Source organism: Kogia breviceps, chromosome 16 (assembly GCF_026419965.1).
Source record: "Kogia breviceps isolate mKogBre1 chromosome 16, mKogBre1 haplotype 1, whole genome shotgun sequence".
NCBI lineage: Eukaryota > Metazoa > Chordata > Mammalia > Artiodactyla > Physeteridae > Kogia > Kogia breviceps.
Window position 1 is genome coordinate 15,684,764 of NC_081325.1, and position 22,903 is coordinate 15,707,666.

Below are 22,903 nucleotides of genomic sequence, written 5' to 3' on the forward strand. Positions count from 1 at the left end.
GACCAACTGCCAAGAAGTGGGCTTATCCTGTATCCCTTCTCACCCTTGGGTGAGGAAAGAGAGCATCAGGTTTCTGGGGTCCAGTGTGGCCAGCAGTGATTTATTTGCTCTTAGCAACCACGGCTTCAGCTTAGCTTAGCGACATCTGGAAGCTGAATATTCTCATCAAGCGTGTGTTTTATTCAACTGCCTGCCCTCGGGGTGCTGCAGGCTTGGTTGGCCTCCTGCTGGAAGCTGACAGCTCACACTACACCCTCGACGGAGAGCGGCTTTGGCTTCCACTCTCCCCAGGCACACAGGGTACAACCTGTTCTGAGCTGGCTTTCACAGCCCCTCATCACCAGGGAGCAGCCTCTCCCAAACCTCTCAGTCATCACTCCGCTTCCCGCAGCCCCACCGCCTAAAGGAAGATGCTTTCCTTTTCTTGAAAGCCCCTTTTCCCTCTTTTTTGCGGTTTTGTTTCCTGTTTGCAGTTTAAGAGCCAACGAGGCAGGTGGAGGGAGACAGCCCGTCAGAGCTAGCAAATCCATCCAAGGCTTTGTAGAGCCTGCGGGGCGGTCAGGCGTGGTGCAGAAGACGGCGGACGTCCGTGGCCCCAGCCTGAGAACCTGACCCTTCGGTTCGGGCAGTAAAGCCCAGACCCCAGCTACCAGGAGTCATGACTCTGAACGCGAGAGGCACAGAAATCTTCCTGAGTTCTGCTGGACGATCCAGGGCCATAAGATTCTTCTTCAGGTTTCAGCAATAAACATGCAAAAACAATAAAAAAAAAAAAAAAAAAAAAAAAAAAAGAAGAAGAAGAAGATGATGGGGCTTCCCTGGTGGCGCAGTGGTTGAGAGTCCGCCGGCCGATGCAGGGGACACGGGTTCGTGCCCCGGTCTGGGAGGATCCCACGTGCCGCGGAGCGGCTGGGCCCGTGAGCCATGGCCGCTGAGCCCGCGCGTTGGGAGCCTGTGCTCCGCAACGGGAGAGGCCGCAACAGTGAGAGGCCCCCGTACCACAAAAAGAAAAAAAAAAAGAAGATGATGATTTAGGGAGAAGGCACTGGAGTTAAATGGATAGACATGGATTTATATCCCATTCTTGCCCTAACTAGCTGAGGGGTCCTGGGCAAGTCACTTGACCTCTCCGAGGTTTTGTTTCCTTATCCAAAAAAATGTTGGAGAACTGTACAAATCTCATAGAGCCTATGATAAAGACTAAATGAGATAATCCATGGTAATTTATGTAAACGTATGGGATAACACCTGATACTTGGTGAGAGCTTACTAAATATGTGTCCTCAGTTTTTGTTTCAAAATTATCAGTCAAACAAATAAACTTACCTATGAAACAGAAACCGAGTCACAGACGTAGAGAACAGGCTTGTGGTTGCCAAGGGGAAGGATGAGGTGGGGGAGGGAAGGGCTGGGAGTTTGGGGTCAGCAGATGCAAACTAGTATATAGAGAATGGATAAACAACAAGGTCCTACTGTATAGCACAGGGAACTATATTCAGTATCCTGGGATAAACCATAACAGAAAAGAATATGAAAAGAATGTATATATATGTATAACTGACTTACTTCGCTGTACAGCAGAAATAAGCATATTGTAAATCAACTATACTTCAATAAAATAAATTAAAAATAAAACAAAAATGAAAAACCAAAATTATCAGTCAGGAAATGCACGAGGATGGGACAGATTTCAGATCATGTCAGTTGCCTCCTAACTTTTGGTTTTTGTAAATACTTGCATGAGAAGACCCCTTATCCCTTCCCCATCCTCCCTCCCCGACTCCCAACCCAATGCACCTGTTCTCACCCTGATCCCTGTGGCTCTCTGTACGCATCCTATAGACTGTACATCCTTGTCCTTGACTCTTCCCTAGGCAGCCCCTCTAGGGCACAGCCTGTGCTCTTCCGAGCTCACAGCCTTTTTAGTGTCTGGGATGCTGTTTCTCTCACACGAGGTCCGCAACACTATGCTCACTGAGCGAATTCTTGCCTTAACTCTGAAAAATGAACTATTGATTGCATGGGCTGAGATCTTTGCAGATTTTCAAAGTCTCAGAACCACTTCCCAGTCAGAGAAGTTCAAAGAATGAATTCATCAACTGGCTTATTCTGCTCTATAAAGTCATTTACACTTCAGTCAGGAGAGGCTAGGGAAAAGGTTGTTCGCTGGGGAGCTTTTGCCTCTTCACACAATGTCTGATATCGGAGGAAAGAAATTTCCTCTGGTGTACCCTTCAGAACGTATGAACACCATGAGCATAAAACTAGCCCTTCCTAGGGGCCCAGAGGGAACCCAATTCTTGCTTCCTGCAGCAAGGCATCGTGTGGCATCAGAACAGCAAAGCTGCCCTGCATCTCTGGGCCGTGTGGAGATGGCTAGGGCCATGTCCCGGTTTGGGATCGTGGCACCAAGAGGCTGAAGCAGGCAAAGCTTAAGCCAATACCTCCAAGGAGGTCTCTCTCTCTCTGTGCTGCTCCCTCCTTCCAGATTCTCTCCTTTCCTTATGTAACTAGTTATAATTCACCCTCAGGTTATTTTTTTGGTTTTGGGGGTTTTTTTTGCGGTACGCGGACCTCTCACTGTTGTGGCCTCTCCCGTTGTGGAGCACAGGCTCCGGACGCGCAGGCCCAGTGGCCATGGCTCACGGGCCCAGCCGCTCCGCGGCATGTGGGATCCTCCCGGACCGGGGCACGAACCCGTGTTCCCCGCATCGGCAGACGGACCCCCAACCACTGAGCCACCAGGGAAGCCCAACCCTCAGGTTTTTAAGGTGGATTTGGTGCAACCTGACTGTCAAGACACGTTATGAGTGCCAATGAATGACGGTGCAAAGCCCTAACACCTGCACGGAAAAACAAACAAAAAAACAAACCACTAAACAAATAAAAGTTAAGAAAACTCTGTCCACAGTACATTAATTAAGAAAGCCACGTTATGTAAAGACTTTTTGAAAGAAGCCATTGTCTACGCTGACTTGACATTTCAGAGCCTGGTCTGGGCTTCCCGATCGGACAGTGGTTTGCTGCTATATATGCCAAACCAGCCATAAGATAGGTAGGTGCCAGAGCCAGGGGTCAGAACCCATAGAAACAGGAATGGAAAACGCCTGTGTAAAGATTGTAAAATTCTTTACAAGTTTTCCTGAGATTCACATAAAAAATGATCAAGTGACACTATAAAAATAAATGCTTGCCGATCTCACAAGCAAATTAGAAGCTGGCCTCATGACTGCTCAGAAATCAGGAGCTGGGGACTTGAGCAGGTGCAGGTCAGACCCTGGTGCTGGAAATAAACAAGTAGCCACAGGAACTTGACACTGGGAGAGACCCAAATTCCCAGAAAGGGCAGCACTGCCCCCACCAAACAGCCCAGGCAGTTTGCTCTCAATTATCCACCCCATGTGTAATTTCATGGAAACTTACTCTGAAAATCACAGATTTTTTTGACACTTAACTCAGAAAAAAATGAGTTGTCCAACAGTGATTTCATGCCCAAGTAAACCTGTCATCTTTACTCTTAGCCTTTTCTTTGCCTTCTTACAGAGAAAAAGGATCCAGACATTTTCCGAGAGAAAATAAATCCCTAAAGCTGCAAGATTTGAGTTTTCACGTTTGCTTACAATGCTCAGCCGAAGAAGGGGGCTTTGGAGTTGGCAAAGCGCTTCCCTCCCACGTCCCCACTAAATCACCACTGGCTCCCAAGGCTCTGACTCAGAGAACATGTAAGCCTGAGCCTTGTCTCGTAAACACAACGTTTCCATGCCCCATGTTCTAGATTCCTTGCTGGTGCAGTGCAACTCGGGGTCGGGGCAACTAAGGTAAGGAGACCATTCCAGCTCAACTTCTGAAGCTGTTTTTCCTCTGCTGAAGTTTAGGTAGAGGCCCAAAGGGCTGTTTTCACTATTGTCTCAAACTAAACTGCTGACAGCTGAGTATGAACACTTGGAAGAATTTCAAGCCCCAACAATAAGCCAGCTGCACGAAGAGACTGTTTTGTGTTGCTTTGCTCTAGTTCTTCTTGCTCTACCTTGTGATATTCCAGAAGGCCATGGGCACTTTGTCCCTGCCCACTCCCAGGACTTCAGTAGCCACACCCTGGTGGTCCCTGCGCCTGATCAGGCAAAGTTATCCCAAGGTGGTAGAGCGGCCCTGGCTTTGGGGAACGGGGCATGTTGCCTCCCGCCTCGAGCACAAGTCCACTTCTCACCCACCTGCTGAGGGGGTTAACTGTGATTGGAACACATTATCAAGACTGTCCTGAGAGTCAAGGATGACTGAAAACCATCGGGAGGGTGGAGAGAAACGAAGCCGATTTGAGGAGGGTTATTGCCCTTCTCCCTATTAACGCCACGTCTAAGATTGACATGGTTTGCTCCCACCTGCCTTCTTTCACTCACTCAACATCACTTCCTCCCACGCCTCCCTGGTCTGTGTCCCCCACAATCCAGATCCTTCCTGGTTCCCATCTTCCAGCAAAACCCCCCAGCTGTGTGAACCATTTCCTTTGGGCTCTGTCATCACTCAAGGAAGCTGAGTTATCCGATAAAATTCACTTCTGCTAACGTGCCAAGTCTCCCGGGGAACATATACATTTATCCGTTTCCTTCTGGAGAAGCTGTGTTAGCGCAAAAAGTGATTTTTAAGTATGGAAGACCAGGGATTGGTATTTGGAGGGAGCGTGAATTAGTCACAAGTCTTTCAGTGACCAGGAGCAGAAAGCCAGCTGACATGAATTCGGACAAAAGGAGGAGTTAATTGGATGATGTGGCAGGAAAGGGTAGGGGTGGAGTTGGCCCCAAGCACAGCTGGAGAGAAACTTTGTCAGGACCTGCACTGGCTCCCATCACAGCTCTTGCCAATATGTTGGCCCAGTTCTTATCAGCTTCTCCAGTTGGCAGGGGCCACAGGCCCCTGGCAGGTCTGGGGCCATACATCCTTACAGCTCCCGCCAAGGCCTCTCTTTCTTAGAACAGGAGGAAGGACTCTGATTAACTGAGCTTGAACCACATGCCCATCTCTGGGCCAATCACTCTGGCTAGAGACTTGGCGATTTGTTTTCATTTTCTATTGCCACACTGAGTGGCTTAAAACAGACTACATTTATTAATCTTATGGTTCTGGAGGTCAGAAGTCCAGCGGAGCCCTCATCAGGCAAAAATCAAGGTGTTGGAAGGATAAGTTCCTTTCTATAGGCTCGGGGAACGGGGGAGGGTGGTGAAGAATCCACTTCCTTGCTCATTCAGTTTGCTGACAGAGTTCATTCTTCGTGTTTATAAGATTGAAGTCCTTGTTTCCTATTTCATTCCCCATCTGTGGGCCATTCCCAGCTTCTAGAGGCCACCCACATTCCTTGGCCCATGGCCCCTTTTTCCAAAACCAGCAATGGTGGGTCAAGTCTTTCTCAAGCTTCAAATCACCCCTGCTTTTTCTTTTTTTCTATTATCACATTCTCTGACCCTTCTGTTTTCCTCATCCACTTTTAAGAGCCCACGTGATTACATTGGGTCCACCTAGAAAATCCAGGACAACTCCCTGTCGTAAAGCCCACAAGCCTAATTCCATCTGCAAAGACCCTTTTGCCATGTAATGGCAATGCATATTAAATAGCATGTTTGCATGTAAATGGCAACGAATTTGTAAAATATATTCGCAGGTTCTGAGGATAGAACATCTTTGGGGGTCGCCTCAAAAGATGGTCCCTCCAGTAGTGGACCCCCCATCTTTTGGGGGGCTGACTATCACAGCCAGGCTGTAGTCTCACATCCACCTGTGTAGCCAGGGCAAGGGCTGGTGGTGTGATCGACAGCTCCAAGAGAACCATGAAGGACAAGACGCAGTTAGCAGGGGGAGGAAGAAGAGAAAACTGTCCACTACAAGGCAGGATGGGCCTTATTACGCATTTAAGCCACTGCACAAAGGTGTTTGTGGGCTCTTCCAGTAGGAATTTTAATATTCCCGATGTCAAGTGCCTAAAACTTTTTTTTTTTTTTTTTTTTTTTTTTTTTTTGGCGGTACGCGGGCCTCTCACTGTTGTGGCCTCTCGCGTTGCAGAGCACAGGCTCCGGACGCGCAAGCTCAGCGGCCATGGCTCACGGGCCCAGCCGCTCCGCGGCATGTGGGATCCTCCCGGACCGGGGCACGAACCCGCGTCCCCTGCATTGGCAGGCGGACCCTCAACCACTGCGCCACCAGGGAAGCCCCTAAAACATTTTTTAATGAATAAATGAATGAATGAGAGGGAAGACAGATCAGAGGCAGAGACTTAATCTGTTACCAAGTTTACCCATCCCAAAGTGCTAGAACTTTGTTGGACTTGACTCTGAGAAACACAGAGGAAACAGAAACTACTCATAGGAATTTGGCCTGAAGAATCATGCTCACATATGGCAACAGAAGACAGCCAAGAAAGAGGGGGGACTGGGATCTGGCTCAAGACTCATGTGCTCGAGTAGATCAGGGGCTGGAACAGAGGAGGTTAGCTAGAGAGGCGCACTGCGGCATCTGTGGGATGGAGGAGTGTGCAGTGTTTGTTGGGACGTACTGGCTATGGTTCAAACTCCTGTAACCAGACACACAAACTTGGATAGGTTTCACCTTGGGCCAGTTTCATCTCCAGTAAAAGAAGAGAGTCGGGTTATCTAGGGTGTCAATGAAGTGGCAGCCCACACCCATGCCCCACACATAACCAACCAGCATGCTTCCGCACTGAGCCCCGGCCGTCCTCAGAGTCCTCAAGGCAGCTCTCCAACAGCCACGACAAATTAATCCAAGTCACAACATGCAATAAAACCCCTTGCTCATCCTAGAGTCAGGTAATTTCTAACGTACTTTCCAGCTTTGACGTTTAATATTCTAATATAGAGCAACTGCCTAGGACCAAAGGAGACCTAGACTCCCAGTTTCAAACTCCTCAGGCTGGATGAGGACAAAACTACCTGGTGAGAAAGGCAGAGAGAGAGGTCACGACCTGACCCCAGGGCTCAAGAGCACTTTCCGCAGGAATTCGAATCAGAGATAAAATAGACCTGCCTGCTCACCAGAAGTCATGAAATGCCACCTGAGTGCTACACAAGAGATCACTTATAATCCCTGATGTGCAGGTAATTGCCTTGAGATTATACGGATAAGCCATCTGGGTTTGGGGCAGGAAGAGACGGAGCAGATAAACTGGGAAATATTGAAGGTCAGTTCCCTAAAAGCTCTACAGCAGAGGTTAGCAAACAGGAAATTATTAAGGCGAGGTCTCTGGATTCCTACCTGTGGGGGAAGGGAAGGAATCAGGCTTGACCAGAGGGTAAAATTGGACTGTGGACTCGGTCCAGGTCTCAGCTGATTGCATGGAGAGCTCTGGAGCTGGGCTGGCCTATCAGAGATGTCCCCAGTTGGGACAAGGAGGTCAGACTTTATCAGCCTCCATTGACCAGTCATTGGAGGGAGGCTGTCCCCAAGAAGGTGGCAGTCCTTGGGTGAAGAGGCTGACTCCGCGGAGGACAGAGTTCCCAGAGCTCCCAGAGAGGACTGAAGAAGGAGGGCTGTCAGCCAGCAGCACGCCCAGAAGCTGTGGGAACAGTTCCTTCGATCCTGCAGGAAGAGCTGGGTGGAGCCATATGGAAAAGAAATGGGTCTTCTACCTGGATCGTCTACCTGGATTACTTTTTACGGTTGTTGGCATGGCAGAGTCCTATCCTTTGTGTCTTATATAGTCTGTAGCTTCTGCAGGTGTTGATCCAGGGCCAGTGTTCTGGTGTGCTCAGCAAAAGAAATTACCAAGAGTGGGAGACATAGGTGGTATGGAAGGTTCATTCCAATGGATAAATGTCATGAGTTATTTTATGTTAATGCTATAGCAAAAATATAGGTGGATAAATTATATCATCCATGTTACATAGAGAGAATATATTAGTCCGCTAGGGCTGCCATAACAAAATGCCACAGATGGGGTGATGGAAACCATAGAACTTTATCCTCATCATTCTGCAGCCTGGAAGTCCAAGACCAAGGTGTTGGCAGGTTTGGTTTCTCCTGAGGTCTCTCTCCTTGGCTTGCAGGTGGCTACCTTCTTGCTGTGTCCTCACATGGTTTTTCTCTGTGCACACACATCCCTGATGTCTCTTCTTCTTCTTATAAGGACACTAGCCCTGTTGGGTTAGGATCCCACCCTCACAACCTCATTTAACCTTAATTACCTCTTCAAAAGCCTCATCTCCAAATACAGTCATATTAGGGGTTAGGGCTTCAACATATGAATTTGGAGGGAAACACAATTCAGTCCATACGTATAGTCCTTTTAATTAACACACTCTGCCCCGTAGTCTTAAGCATGACTGAACGGTAGAATGTAAAATTTGTATATGGAGGCCATTAAAAATATATCTTGAAATTTGTTTTGTCTCCCTTTGGTTTTTTGTGGGTTTTTTTTGCGGTACGCAGGCCTCTCACTGTTGTGGCCTCTCCCGTTGCGGGGCACAGGCTCCGGACGCGCAGGCCCAGCAGCCGTGGCTCACGGGCCCAGCCGCTCTGCGGCATGTGGGATCTTCCCGGACCGGGGCACGAACCCGTGTGCCCCGCACCGGCGAGGCGGACTCTCAACCACTGCGCCACCAGGGAAGCCCTGATTTTTATTTTAAGCCTTTACTCCTCAAAGAATTGTAAACTCCTTGAGTACAAAGATGGCGGCTTCTATTCTTTACTCTGCTGTGGACAATTGCTCTTTGCTTGACTGGTTGGGTTTTTTGGTGGTTTGATTAGTCTGCTGGTTGGTTTGCTATTTTCTGAAAATTAAGAGTCAATCCCCAGTTGTCTGTGGAAATAACGTTTTCCCCCTCCTATCCTTTGGAGGGCACTGGTTTGTGACATTTCCGCAGCAGGGCTAAATTGGATGCATTGTGTTTCTTTGTGTTACCCTGATTTCCCTGCTCTGTGTGCCTTGACAGCAGGATGTTTCTATTATGTTATATCCTATTGTGTTTTTATAATGGCTTAATTACTGTCTATGGGCTTCTAACTGAAAACTGGGGAGAGGGTAAATTCTATAAATAAAATGTGTGCTCGGTGACAGTAACATGCTGCCAGATTTAGCTGTGTCTCCGTTGCTCAGGTTTACGTTAAAGTTCAGAGTGTTGCCAAATAAATGATATAGGTAAAGAATCTATTTTAGATTCGTTTAGACGGTGAATTAAGCTTCAGTCAAAACATACTCCAGAAAGAGGAAATCTGATGTTCTGATGTGCCCTGTACCGTATGGCAATCTATCTCAGCACGTTTTCTCTCTATGCAGTAGACTGGCCAACGCCTGGAGACATAGGCATTGAATGTGTCTATGAAAGAAGATATTCTTTGTGCTGAATCTGGCCAAGCAAAACTTTAAATTATCATTACTAAACCAAATGTTTCAGTATTTAAAATGTATATAAGACTGTATCTGGTTCATTAGGATGAACATAATACATTGCTGTAAATGGCCAAGAGGCCAACCCCTAATGACATTCAACATTTGTAACTGGAGGGGGAAAGAGAGCAGGAAGGAAGGGAGGGAGGGAGGGAGGGAGGGAGGGAGGGGGAGAGAGAGAGAGAGAGAGGGAGGGAGGAAGGAAGGATAGAAAGGACCCACATATATGCATATATCCATAATTCCAGAGAAATCTGCCATTTGGTTACCTTCCCTTTGGAAGCCTTACTAAATTTAAATTTCAGGTTAAATTAACAACCATAATAACACGTAGAGACTGAGAACCTCCAATCAGCAAAGCAGGAGGCATGATATTTGACATTGCAGCTTTGATACAACTATTCGACGCGAGAATATTTTTGTCATGTTTAAAAAATTTCAGCTGTTATGTTTTTAAACGAATAGGGAGGCAGATAAGCTCACCTCTTCCAAAAGCTCCCCAATCCCATTCACTTGAAATGCAGACACCTACCACCACTCCAGGGGATGGAGGAGGTTCCGGAAGGGGAGGAGTGGGACACACAATACTCACTTTTTAAAAACGATGTTTATATTTGACCAGACCTTTCTGATGCATCAAAACATCTGCATCAAATGTTAGCCTTTAATGCAAGTCCCAAAGGAGTGCCATTTCTGGACACCCAGCGTGAACGGGAATGTTGAAATGATGTAATTACTCTGATAATTAACAGAAAGAAAAAAGAAGACATTTCACGTTTCTACATCTGTCAGCGGCGGGGCTCGCGTGCCTAGACTTGCCCAGGTGGCCTCTTCAGTCCTTCACTTCCTGCTCTGAGTGCAGGCATCAACTGGGTGTCCCGGCGTTTGCACGGGACAGGCCCCTCAAGGGTGAGAGGGGGGTGCCGATGCAGTGGAGCGGGGGTGAGGAAGAGGAAAAGCAGGAGCCCAGGAAAGGTCAATGGGCCTTCTCCCCCGAAACAGGAGCTAGAACAAGAGTAAAACCATGAGGGGCGAGCCCTGCGGTCCTGTCAGGGAGAGGAAAGTGAAGAACTCCTCATTGTACCTGAAGAAAGTGGCTCTTTCCTTAAGCATCCTTCCCTCCAGAGGACTGTTATTGTGAATGCCTGTAGCCCACCGGGCATCGGCACACCTAAGTGGGCGTGGCCAGGGCGAGGGGCGGCATCAGCACACCTAAGTGGGCGTGGCCAGGGCGAGGGCCCGCCCAGATGCCCCAGGAGGACTTGGGAGCTGTCCTCTCCCTGCCTACAGCCCATGGGTTTGTCCCCATTCTACCAGCTGCCCTCTCACGTGCTTTGACTGAGTCATGGGGCAGAGGGCTCAAGGTCGCTGCAGCGATTTGCAAACCTTGCCTGGGGACCGAGAACCCTTTCTTCTGTCTTCGTAAGACAGTCTTCCAAGGTGCCCCATGACCTCTGGCTGCGGGGCTGAGAGTGAGGTGGGGGGCTGGGGGCAGGGGTGTGGGTAGCGCTGCTAGATAAAATACAGACGGTGCAGTTAAGTTTCAATTTCAGATTCACAAGTTTTTTTTTTTTTAGTACAAGCCACGTTCCATGCACTCTTTGAGAAACATACGCTAAAACAATTATTCATTGTTTAAATTCTAATTTAACTGGGTGTGCTGTATTTTTTTTTCCCTAAATCTGGCAGCCCTAATCTCTAAAATGCTCGGTGGGCGGGGACACAGCTGGGTGGGCCCATGGGCTGTGCACCACCAGCCAGGTGGAGCGTCCTGTGGGGAAGCAGGAGGGCTGAGCCCTTCGCCAGAAGAGGCAGTTTCCTACCGCCCGGACAGAGGCCGTGTCATGGCTTGTGACAGAGAGGAGGCATCACCATGAGCCTCCATGCTCCACTGGCTTGCACTCCACCTTCTGCATGAAGCCCCCTCTCCCCACAATTGTTTTACCTGGAAAAATTTCAAGCCTACGGAAAAGTTGCAATAATAGTACAACGTATACACTCTTTTTGTCACATCTGCTTTTTCTTTCTCAATGTGCATGGGCGCATGTGTCCACCTAAGAACACCGGAGTGTACTCGTCTGTCAGCTGGACCATCTGAGAGTTTGTCGCAGACACTGGGAGACTTCATCTCTAAATAGGAGCGTGGGTCTCCCAGGAACAAGGGCATCCTCCTCCATAGTCACAATACCGTGGTCACTCTCCGGAAATGTGGCATTAGTACCATGCTCTTAGCTAATATAAAGTCCATATTCAAATTCCTCACATACATATAATTAATGTCACATTAATATATATTAATATAATATATAATGCCACAAATATATGTATATATAAACATATATTTGTGTATATATACATACACACATTATTGGGACGATCGGAGGAATTTGAATGTGGACTTTATATATGTGTATATGTATATATATACACATATATACAAATGCATATTATTATTAATATATTATTAATTTAATGTAATTAAATTATCATTTTAAAATTTTAATCCAAGATTCAATCAAGGCTTCCAAATGCATTTAATTTTCCTGTTTCTTGAGTCTCTTTTAATGCAGAACTACCTTCTCAGAGTGCCTTCTGTGGGCTAGACCATGGGCACGCGGCTTGGCATCCCGAATCCAATTTCATCCATGTAAGAGAAAGGTTATCTTCTTTTATAGATAAGCAAACAGAGGCTTGCTGAAGTTACGTAACTCACCCAGGGTCACATGGCCAGTAAATGGCATGGACAGTATTTGAACCCCACCCTGACTCCTAAGTCCTTTCCTTTACACTGTGCTGTCTGAGCTCTGTCTTCTAGAGATGATGCTGGAAGGGACTTCTGAGGTGGGAACCTGAGAACCATTCCAGGAGGGGAGAGAAAGTTCCGTAGAAACACACAGGGTTTTAAGAGAGGAGCAGATGGGGTTAGCTAGCAGGCAGTGTCGTGTCAAGGTTGGAAGTCGAGTCTTGAAGTCACCTGGGTTCCCATGTGGATTCCTCTGTTTCCCAGCTTTGCCCCCTTCACGTCTAGAATCTTCACTTCCCCACTTGGAACACGAGAGCAATGACAGCGGCCTCGCCGGGTGACCGTGGGGCTCTATGAAAGATTCCCATTCAGTCCTCAGCACCACGGTGATCTGGCACGTGCCAGGCCCTCGGCAAACGGCAGTTACGTTTGCATTGCTGGAAACCAGTGAGATGAACCCCCTTCCTGACTGGAGCGCCCTTCAAGAGGAGCAGAGAGAAAGGAAGCTCGGGTGGGGAGACCCTCTGGCGGGGACACCGCTGCCTTCGCCCACCAGAGAGGCTCCTTCTCCACCTTTCCAGTGTGATCAACGAGTTCCTGGGGCTATGGCAGCCCAGTATCTCAGGGGGAGGTGGGAGGGGGCTTCAGACGGCTGGAATGGAAGCCGACGGCGGTGGACCGTGCTGTGTCCCCCTCACAATCCACCTGTTGAAGCCCTAACCCCCAGGCTGTGGGTTATGTGACTGTATTTGGAGATAGGGTCTTTCAAGTGGTGATGAAGTTAAAACGAGCCCATTCGCATGGGCCTTAATCCGTTCTGACTGGCGTCCTTATAAGAGGAGACGATTAAGTCACGGAAACCCCAGACTTGGGCACACACAGAGGGAAGACCGTGTGAAGACACAGGGAGAAGACAGCCGTCTGTGTGCCACGGGGAGGGGCCTCAGAAGAACCCCAAACTGCTAGCACCTTGATCTTGGACCTCCAGTCTCCAGAATTGTGAGCACATGTTTTGCTGTTGTTTAAATCACGCCGTCTCTGGCACTTTGAGCAGGCTAATGTGCAGGTCCTCAGGTCCCCAGAGGCAGCGCTGGCCTGGTGAGTGAGAGGAAGAGGCAGCCAGATAGAGATCGAACCTGGCCTTCGGGGAGCAAAGCTCAAGGCTTCTGCTCTGCAGAGGACTGAGGGCCCCCGCTGCAGGTCCCCGAGCCGAAGAGTCCAGAATCCTCGGTTATTCCTCCACTGGACAGAGGCGGGGGTTGTCAAGATTTAGTCAAGCCATCAGCTTGTCATTACATTACATCACATTACATCAGTAATGTCTTATCTCAGAAATGACAGCATGAGGAATGAGGACTGGCTAATGGTTAAGGTCCCTCCCTCATCAAAAACCCCAGGGTTCCCGCAGCAGGGGAAGGGGAGCGCGTTGGTTGGAAGCGCGGGGCTGATCCGATTGTCCTGCTGACGACAAAAAGCAGTTCAGTGGTTTGAATGCTCTATCACTTCGCTGCAGAAGCTGGTGTGAGTCGTACAAGAGCCAATGAACCAAGAACCAAAGGCAGGCTCTACATATGTTGTGAATTGCCTTTTTCCTTCTCCGTGGAGGAGGCTGCTTGACAAGTCAGGGTGGCACCAGGGCTGACTCGGGGTGACTGTCCTCCCGGATGCTGGGCTGATCTAACTGTGTGACATTGGCAGCGTGGAGTGACCTCTTCTTTGTGACACAGAGACGCGTGGGCTCAGGGGATGCCGAGAGTCTGGCCTGTCCAGGGACACTGCCAGGCCACACAGGAAGCCAGCGTGTTGAAAAGCTCCTAGGAGACCTGGGCAGCTCACAGCCAGCTATAGCCGTACACACTTGGGTGCAGAGACCAGCTCCCGACGCCCCTTGAGGGGCCAGCAAAGTTGTACGGTCCCAGTGTTCTGCTCACAGCCACTTCCCCAGGATAGGGGAGGCTCTCCCTGCATCCCTGACCACCAGCACCCCCATCCTGGACCCCCAGCTCAGAGTTAACAGGGGCAACAAGCTTCAGAGCTATTTTTCTGCAATTCCCTTAAAAGTGACAAATACGCCAATTGTCAAGCTTCAAAAGACGCGTGAAATCACACACATGCAATACCATCCTTCTGAACTCTGATTGCTCTTAAGCATTTATTCCTCTCACTCCTCTGATCATCCTGGGTCCAGATGATGTGACCTAGGCAGAATTATTCTTCTCCCTGGAGGGTCAGGAAATTGAGTCACTGAGAAGAACTGGGGTTAATCCAGTGACACGGGGCCCTGAGTAGGACTCAGATGGCATCTCCAAGTCCCTGAATCAAGGTTTCAGCTCCTAGGAGATACATACATGTTTGGCCCATTTTCTCCTGAATTTTTTATTACATTATTTTATTACTTGTAATTTTGTGATTCAGTTGTATTGTATTAAAATATCTTTAATATAAATGAATAAAATATATTAAACTACATTTTAGGACTTCCCTGGTAGTGCAGTGGATGGGAGTCCACCTGCCAATGCCGGGGACACAGGTTCGAGCCCTGGTCTGGGAAGATCCCACGTGCCGCGGAGCAACTAAGCCCATGCACCACAACTACTGAGCCTGCGCTCTAGAGCCCGCGAGCCACAACTACTGAGTCCACGTGCCACAACTACTGAGCCTGTGCTCTAGAGCCCGTGCGCCACAACTACTGAAGCCTGTGTCCCTAGAGCCCGTGCTCGGCAACAAGAGAAGCCACCGCAGGGAGGGGCCTGCGCACTGCAACGAAGAGTAGCCCCCGCTCAGCAGAACCAGAGAAAACCCCGTGGTCAGCAATGAAGACCCAATGCAGCCAAAAATAAATAAAAAATAAAAAATAACATAAAATACATTTTATAAATTATAAAATAAATTTTATTATTTTATTATCCAAAACACGCCACCTGCTCCAAATAAAATTTAAATATTCAAATAATTGAGAAATTATTTGCCATTTTTACTTGTGCATCTGGATGGTGGCACTGGGCATGCTGAAAATGAGGAGAAATAAATAACTCTGAGAGGTGACAGCATATGTATTTGCTCAAGAGTGCATGGCAAAGATCTGCTTTTCATTTTTACAGTATTTCGTCAGACATATGGGAAATCATGCTAGGTGATTTTTATTTAATAAGTCAGCCGTGCCCAACGCAAAACTCACAGGCACACGCGGACCGTCAGACATCCTGCTCTCCATGAGGACAACAGTATTCTCACTCCTGGGGATGTCATTACTGATACTGGAAGAGGACCTGAGGTTTTCAGAGGGATTGCCCGTTTTCCATACAAAACTCAGCAGAGCGTGGAGAAACCCAAGGCTCTAAGCTGCCTGTTTAACACCCGACCTTCAGCGCTCAGGGCTGCAGGTAGAATGATCCCAGGGGTGAGAGCCCCCAATTGCCCCTCCTCTCTCTCTCTCTCTCCTTATCATAATCTGTCGTTACCAGGCAAGCCAAGAGTAGGCATCCCAGGTGGATAATTGACGATTTCAGCATCTTTCCCAGCTCCTCATTTTTCCTTTTAGTCTCCTGATTAGATCTCAGATGAGTATATTTGCCTGCAGGGCTGCAGAAGTGTCTGCGTGGGTGTGGGAAGCCAGAGGGCCGTGAGGAAACCCTTCGTTGCACAGCCCGGAGATGGCACTGCCTTCTCCGCCCCCCTTCCGCACCCCGCTGGAAGCCCCGAGGCGGGAAAGGCAGCAAGTTCACTAACTTAATGCGCAGCAAGCTGCCTGTGCTCGGCAAAGACAGAGGCAGAGGCAGGGAAGGAGGAGGCAGGAAACGGATTCTGTATAAAACCCTTTATCACACAGTCTACGTTACTGAATGTATTATAGTACCTGGTGTGCATGGCTATTCCTGTACAGCAAACCCCATATGCCACCATCTATCAGTACTTTAGGATGACGTAAGGTGCTTTCCATGGTAATCTTTCTTCCTTTCTCTGGCCGCGCCGTGAGGCATGCAGGGTCTTAGTTCCCCCACCAGGGATCGAACCCGTGCCCCCTGCAGTGGAAGCGCTAAGTCTTAACCACTGGGACCGCCAGGGAAGTCCCTCCATAGTAATTTTGAGTGTACTTGGTCTTTGCCTCACAGACTGACTTTAGAACCTAATCTCCCATAAAGATGCAATTCCACGCTTTTAAATGTAAAATGTAGTTTAATTATGCTAATTAGGAGAACTCTGGACTCAAAAAATGATTAAACTCAAGGAGCCAGTGTTCCGCTGAGTAATAGGCGTCAGGTACCCAAGGGTCTGAGTCTCAGACATTAAACAAAGAAGAAAAGAACAGGAGAGAAAGGGGTGGCCTGACACAGGAGCTGAAATGGTACCTGTCGCCCGAGGAAACAAGGGGCTTACTGTGTGCAGAGTGTGGTCTCAGTCAAGGGCTAGGACAGGGCAGTGGCACACGGCGCAGAGGGCACAGCCGCGCCGCAGAGCTCAGGAGCCCAAACGGATCGTCCCCACGGCCCCCCCTGCTGTCTTTGTCACCCCCATCGCCGTCACGGTCATCCGCACTTCCTGAGTGGCTTCTCACCGCAGGCGGAGGAGACAGTGGGCTGGTGCCCAGGGCAAGGGCATTTGGCTTCAAGGAACTAAGCAGCTCAACTCACCAGGAGGTTTATTATAGAAAATCCTCACCTAGTGCAGCCAGCCAGCCGTGGGCAAACTGGGAGGCCGTCCGGCAGGGAACTCTCTGCTTCTCTGAGGCCACGTCGCCTCTCATCTCCCACTCATTGTCCCCTCCCTGCGACCAGTGTCTGTGCCCACTGACCACTCACCATGGCCCACACGGCCAGTCCTGAAACGGAGGGCTCAGCCACCAGATCTAGACGACCTTCCAACCTTGGAGACCACCATCAATGGAGACCTGGCCCCTTGAATCTCTTAGTTAAGATGCCTCAGAGAGAGAGAGTAAGGGGAGGGAGGGAATCGGTTCTGGCCACCTCGTGGGTCAGGGGTACACTCTTTCACTCTGATTAGGACAGGGCTGGGCACATGTTATAACAGCAGCCACCCGGCTTCCCCCTCCAGATGGGGCTTCAGGTGGGAGGCGGTCCAAGTTCAGCTGGGCAGACTAACATGAATGCAATGCAGGGACTTGAGTCAATGAACAGAAGCATCTAAGACTAAGGAGTTTCTAAGACGCCTCTTCACGTGAGCAAACCGATACTCTCTCCCTACTCCATAGTAACAGCTCATGTGGACTGACTTATCCCTAAGCACCAACATCCACGCTTTCGAATCTCTTCTCGTGTCCTAAGCACTGTCTAAATACCAAGAGGCGTTACTGCATTTCACCTTTACGACCAATAAGATGAGTGCTAATATCAACCCCCAATTTACAGATAAGGCAACTGAGACTCAGAGAGGCGAATGAACCGGCCCAAATGTACAGTCAGTAAATGACAGAGCACGGACATAAACCCAGGGCCCAGTCACCTACCTGCATGCTTTTTAATATTGATTTCCTTTTATTTGGCCCCATTTCTCTGCAGGCTTAAATACAAGGGAATAAACTGTACAGTTTTTCTACAATGGTCACTACAAAGTTCCTAAGAGAAGATTTGTATTCCAGGTTCTGTAATACTTAGTGCCACAGGTTTTTTTTTAAAATGTTCCATCTGTCTTTCCAGAAGGCATTTAAAACTTATATCACGATATGGAGAAACGGTTACCTGAACATCTCATGTGTGCACACCCCTGACCAGGTGCAGAGGATACAATCCTGCCTTCCAGCCGTTTAATCATTTTTATTTGCCTTCTCTGGATTTTCTTCAAACCCCTCTCCATCACTTCATCTTACTTAAGAGGTGAGGCCAGGAAGAATTCTAAGAGAGGCCAGACAGAGGCCGGTCAAGGTGGGAGGATGGGTTCAGAGTTCCCTCCTGCCAGGCACTTGTTTGTGAATTCCAAGGCTACGTACGACTACCTTTTCCTTAATGAGAGCAAAACACAACTGATTTAAGGTTCAGCTGGCGTATCACTAAGGCCACTGGCGCTTTTTCTTCCATACTTGTACATTGTCAGCTCCTTCCTGGCCTGTTCTCGAGGTCTTATTTTCATTCTCACATAAATTTCCCAGCCCCGTCTCCATCACGTGGCACCCTGTTTTATATCATTTGCTATCACCAATGGGCCAGAAACACTTTCAATTTTAATTCTTTCTGGTATGTGTTTCCTTTTTTCTTACCATAGACTCTTTACATCTTGAAGGATTTTTAGAAATAATTAATTCTATCTAGTCTTTGCCTTAGTTGGGACTCACAGTTGCCCATTTCATCTTTTAAAAGCGGCAAGGATGGAGTGACAACAATTTCTTTCAATAAGGGTTTATGGACAGTTTTTAGGAGAGGGAAATCTGTACTATACTAAGCACTGGATTCAGTACTTTAAAGATATTTTCTCCTTAATTTCTTGCAATGACTTGGTGATATGGGTTTTATCATGATCATTCTACAGAGGAGGGAGCTAAAGATCAGAGATTTAAGTCACTTGTCTAACAAGAAGTAGGGTGGGAATTTAAACCCAATTCTGGCAGCTTCCAAGGTCCATGCTTTTGAATCCTTTCCTACATTGACTTTCTCACTGTCAAAACATTTCTCTTTGCCAGACTTAGGTTTTTTTAATCCTAGCTCTGTCATCAACATGTCACTAGAGGTGTCAGGTAAATCATTCTACTTCCTTGGGTTTATTTTCTCATTGTGAAAATAGGAATCATATTCATTTCACCTGCCTTGCAGGTGAAGCTCAATGTAAGAGTACTTCAGAAAATATATATCCTAAACAAGTACAACTTCTTATTGTAGTTATTACTAATCTTGAGCATTGTCCAGTGGGGTTCAGAAGACCCCCTCCTAAAGATTTGAGGCTCCTTGTACTGCTAAAGAAATGGATTTGTTATAAAACATATAATTCTCCTAAGAAAGTACTGTATCAGTTAGGATGTTTTCAACTGCTGCCAACAGAACCCTGAATCAACTGCCGTAAACAGCTGGGGAATTATTCGCATGGTAAGAAGTGCCAAGGTAAGGCAGCTCCAAGGTTAGTCGATTCATGGGTTCCTTAATATCATTCGTGAGCAAATTTCCTCCCATCTTTCAGCACTGCCCTCCTCAACGGGTTGGCTGGTGTTCAGGCTCGCTGATCTCATGGAAGCAAGATGGCGGGCTTGGGCACCACATGCAAACACCAGCATCCAGCAGAAGCTGAAGGAGACCACCTCTTCCTGGTGGTCTCCTTTTAGAAGCAAAGAAATCCCCAAAAATCCCAAAAAGCAAAAAACAAATCTTTGCCAGGTGCCCCCATCCCCTAGTAAACATTCCTTCACGTCTCACTGGGCAAAATGGTACCACGTTCTCTTGCCTAAACCAATCATGGGATGACCACGGTTGTCTTACTGGGACATATGGTGGTGGGAGGGACAGCGGCTCATCCAAATAAAACCAGGGCTCTGTTAATAAGGATGAAAGGGAGAACGGCTGTTGGTGAGCAACCAACAATACATGATCTAGAAAATGAATTCCACCACTTAGCTACGATGGATTCTAGTACCTTCGAGTCTCAGAGGATCTCTAAAAGAGAAGTGAGCATGATCTTCTCCCCCCCATCCCCACCCCCTACTTCCATTTAATTTCAACCCAGTTTAGTTTAAAGGATTCAATTTCATTCCACATTTAAAGACTTCAAAAACCCTTCTGCCTCCCTGGGTCTCTCACTTTCTCTTTATTTTGGATACGGCTTGTGTGAATAGGTGCCAGAATGCTGAAGGGCTGCTTACCATTTTCTTTTCTAGGCTTTCCCAAGTGAAACAGAGAAGGACTCCAGGATGGATAGGCTCTTCAAGGGGCCTTAATTAAAATAAGCGGCAAGTTTCTCTGTGTCTCCTTACCAGATCACATCACTCTCTGCAAGACAAATATCTACAATGCTGTCCAATGTCTTATTACCTGCCCAGCGGATTTAGTCTCCAGTGAACAATATCCCTCCTGTATTCCACAAAGAAAAGAGAAGACGCTTGTTCTGAACGAGCTGCATGGAGTTCCTTAGCGTGCGGGCATTTCTGGATTGAGTTCAGTGTTCTGTGAATCACAGTGATTGGTACCTCCCAGGAGAGAAGCTCCAGCATCGAGAGGAAACTCAAGGTTAATTACATAAGCACAGGTAATCACTCTTCAGAAGTAATTATCCGGTTGTATACCCATAGATACGGAGTCTCAACTCGAGAATATTTTAAACTCTGGAGTCCACTGGCTTTTCCTGTCTTTCTCTGCCTCTGTTTATCTTAAAATTAACATTAATCAACATTTGGCTCCAAGCACACTACGCTTCCACCATGTAATTACAACACGTTTCCTAATTTTTTTAAAAAGTTTGACCTTAAATCCCCGGCTTCTATCTCTGAGTCAAGATCAGCATTTGTAACGGTGAGTTAATCAGGCTCTGGGGCCCAGGGGTGCTTAAAGAACACCCACACCCCTATCCCATCCTATGAGGTAACAGACCCAGAGGCTGCCATAGCCCACGCTCGTAGCAACATTCTTCCACTGGAGCTGAGGGGGATATATTTAGGCTTTGTGTTATGGGGAAATTATGTGGCACAAAAGCAATAATGTTTCACTTATTGCCGCTTAGAGACCACCAAAAAAGTCATAGGCAGAGATGGACAAGCTTGGATATCAAGTCATTCTGTAAACACTTGAAAAACCAAATGAAAACCTCAAAGTGGATGCCATTCCCCGGCTTTCTGATTACAATTCTTGTGACCATGGTCAGGAGAGTCTTAAAACACGGGTAAGAAAATGTCTTCTCCTCACTCTCTGACCAAAGAAAATGATGTTGTGTCACTTCTACCACTGGGACACATCACTCTGCTTTGCACCAAAAGATGAATCCAGTTATGAAACTGGCTCCATAGGTGCACAGGGTTAGGAAAATAACAATGGAGCCATTTATGTGTAATCAAATATTGGAACTGGTGGGTCTTGTTTGCAGGCTTTAGCACTACTAAGAAGTTGGTAAGCCTCTGGGCTTTATTATTATTATTATTCATTTAATTTGTAAAAAATGATACGGATCAGATCACCAATAATACCATTTGCACACTTATTTCCCTCTCTTGTATTTTTATTTATTTATTTATTTATTGTTTGCGGTCCGCGGGCCTCTCACTGTCGCGGCCTCTCCCGTTGCGGGGCACAGGCTCCGGACGCGCAGGCGCAGCGGCCACGGCTCACGGGCCCGGCCGCTCCGCGGCACGTGGGATCCTCCCGGACCGGGGCACGAACCCGCGTCCCCTGCATCCCCGGCCCCTGCCAGCAGCAGGCGGGCGCCAGGCTGGGCACTGCTCAGTCCCCCTTCACTGACCTCCACCGACGGCTGGTGAACATGAGCTTCCCCCAGTGGCATCTTCGTGCACAATTTTTCTTTAATAAAACTGGCCAGAGCTATTTTTTAAAAAATAATAATAACAAAACAACAACAAAACCACTGTACTCTTCCCCGTGGGCATCACCTACTCCTCCAGAGAGGGAACTTCCCAGAGAGAGATGTACTGAGGGACGTGTGCTGCCTTTTTACACAGCCCGCTCTCTCCTCTCACTAACCACCCGCCTGTGCTAAGTTTCCACTCGTTGCTCGGCGGCTCCCTTCCTGTGACCTGGGCTCCACTTGAGACGGAGGCAGGCAAGCCTGGGCTTGCCTTACGTGCTGCAACACAGAGGGCAGCGCTGACAGTTCAGACTCAACCGGCCACCTCAGGGCTGCCCGAAGGCCTCTGCCGCCGGACAAGGCCTTGCGAGGGTCGCCAGGGTCTCAGTACGAGATTAGCACCAAAGCGAGAAGACCTGGGTTTAAATCTGAGTCCTGCCATTTCCTAGCTACGGTGATGCAGGGCGAATCTCATAGTCAGAGTTGAATCTGAGATTCTCTCTGGGGCTGGTTCCCCCGTGAGCAAAGGCAGACGACGCCAGCTACCATTTCTACCAACAGCTGTCGTTTACTACACGCTCACCCCAGGCCTGGAGCTGCTCTACGTGTGGCGCTCACACGGTCTCCACCCTCCCAGCCACCTTGCAGAGGGGACGTTGTTATTCCCACCTGACGCATGAGGAAAGAGATCCCAGGGCGTTGTCACCCCACAAGGCCACACAGCACAAAAGAGTTGACAGTCGGCTTTGACCCTGGTCTTCCAGGCTCCAGATCCAGGCTCTATATCCATGAGAACACATCGCCGCCTCTCAGAGGTTCAGGACAAGGTGCTCGGGGAAGTGCCCTCCAGGTCAGAGCCGCCCTTGGTAATCCACTTCTTTTCTGCTTCCATATCCCTTGCCCACATCCCATTTCACTCTCCCAGCTGTCCCCAGGCACCCTGACAGCGCGAAGACCAAAGCAGGGCATCCCACACGCGTGTTCTTGTGCGATGCCACAGTTACACACTCTGCAAAGGCAGTGGGGAAAAATGAAGCCAGAACACTCTGTGCCAGAAATTCTTTGAGAAGAATTATCTCATAGGTCGGTCAGAGATGCCAGGCAGACCCCCCGGTACAGCTGTCGCTGATTCGTGAGGTTCTCTCTCCCTGTCCTTTGTTCTAGCTCAGCTAAGCAAGCGTGCCCTCACCCAATTACTCTCCCTCTTCTTTATTTTGTCCCTTATCATCTCAGTTACCATCCCCAAAGAGGCCCCACAAACGAAGAAGGGCTTGGAACCGCAATAGTCAACGTCATACTTAATAATAACAATTATATAATGATAT

At 48.2% G+C, this 22,903-nt stretch overlaps 1 protein-coding gene across 12 annotated transcripts in view; it reads right to left on the reverse strand.

Moving 5' to 3' along the window:
• The window catches only part of LOC136792765 (uncharacterized), a 439,122-nt gene that overhangs the window by 162,672 nt on the left and 253,547 nt on the right, over nt 1–22,903 (reverse strand). The window lies entirely within an intron of this gene.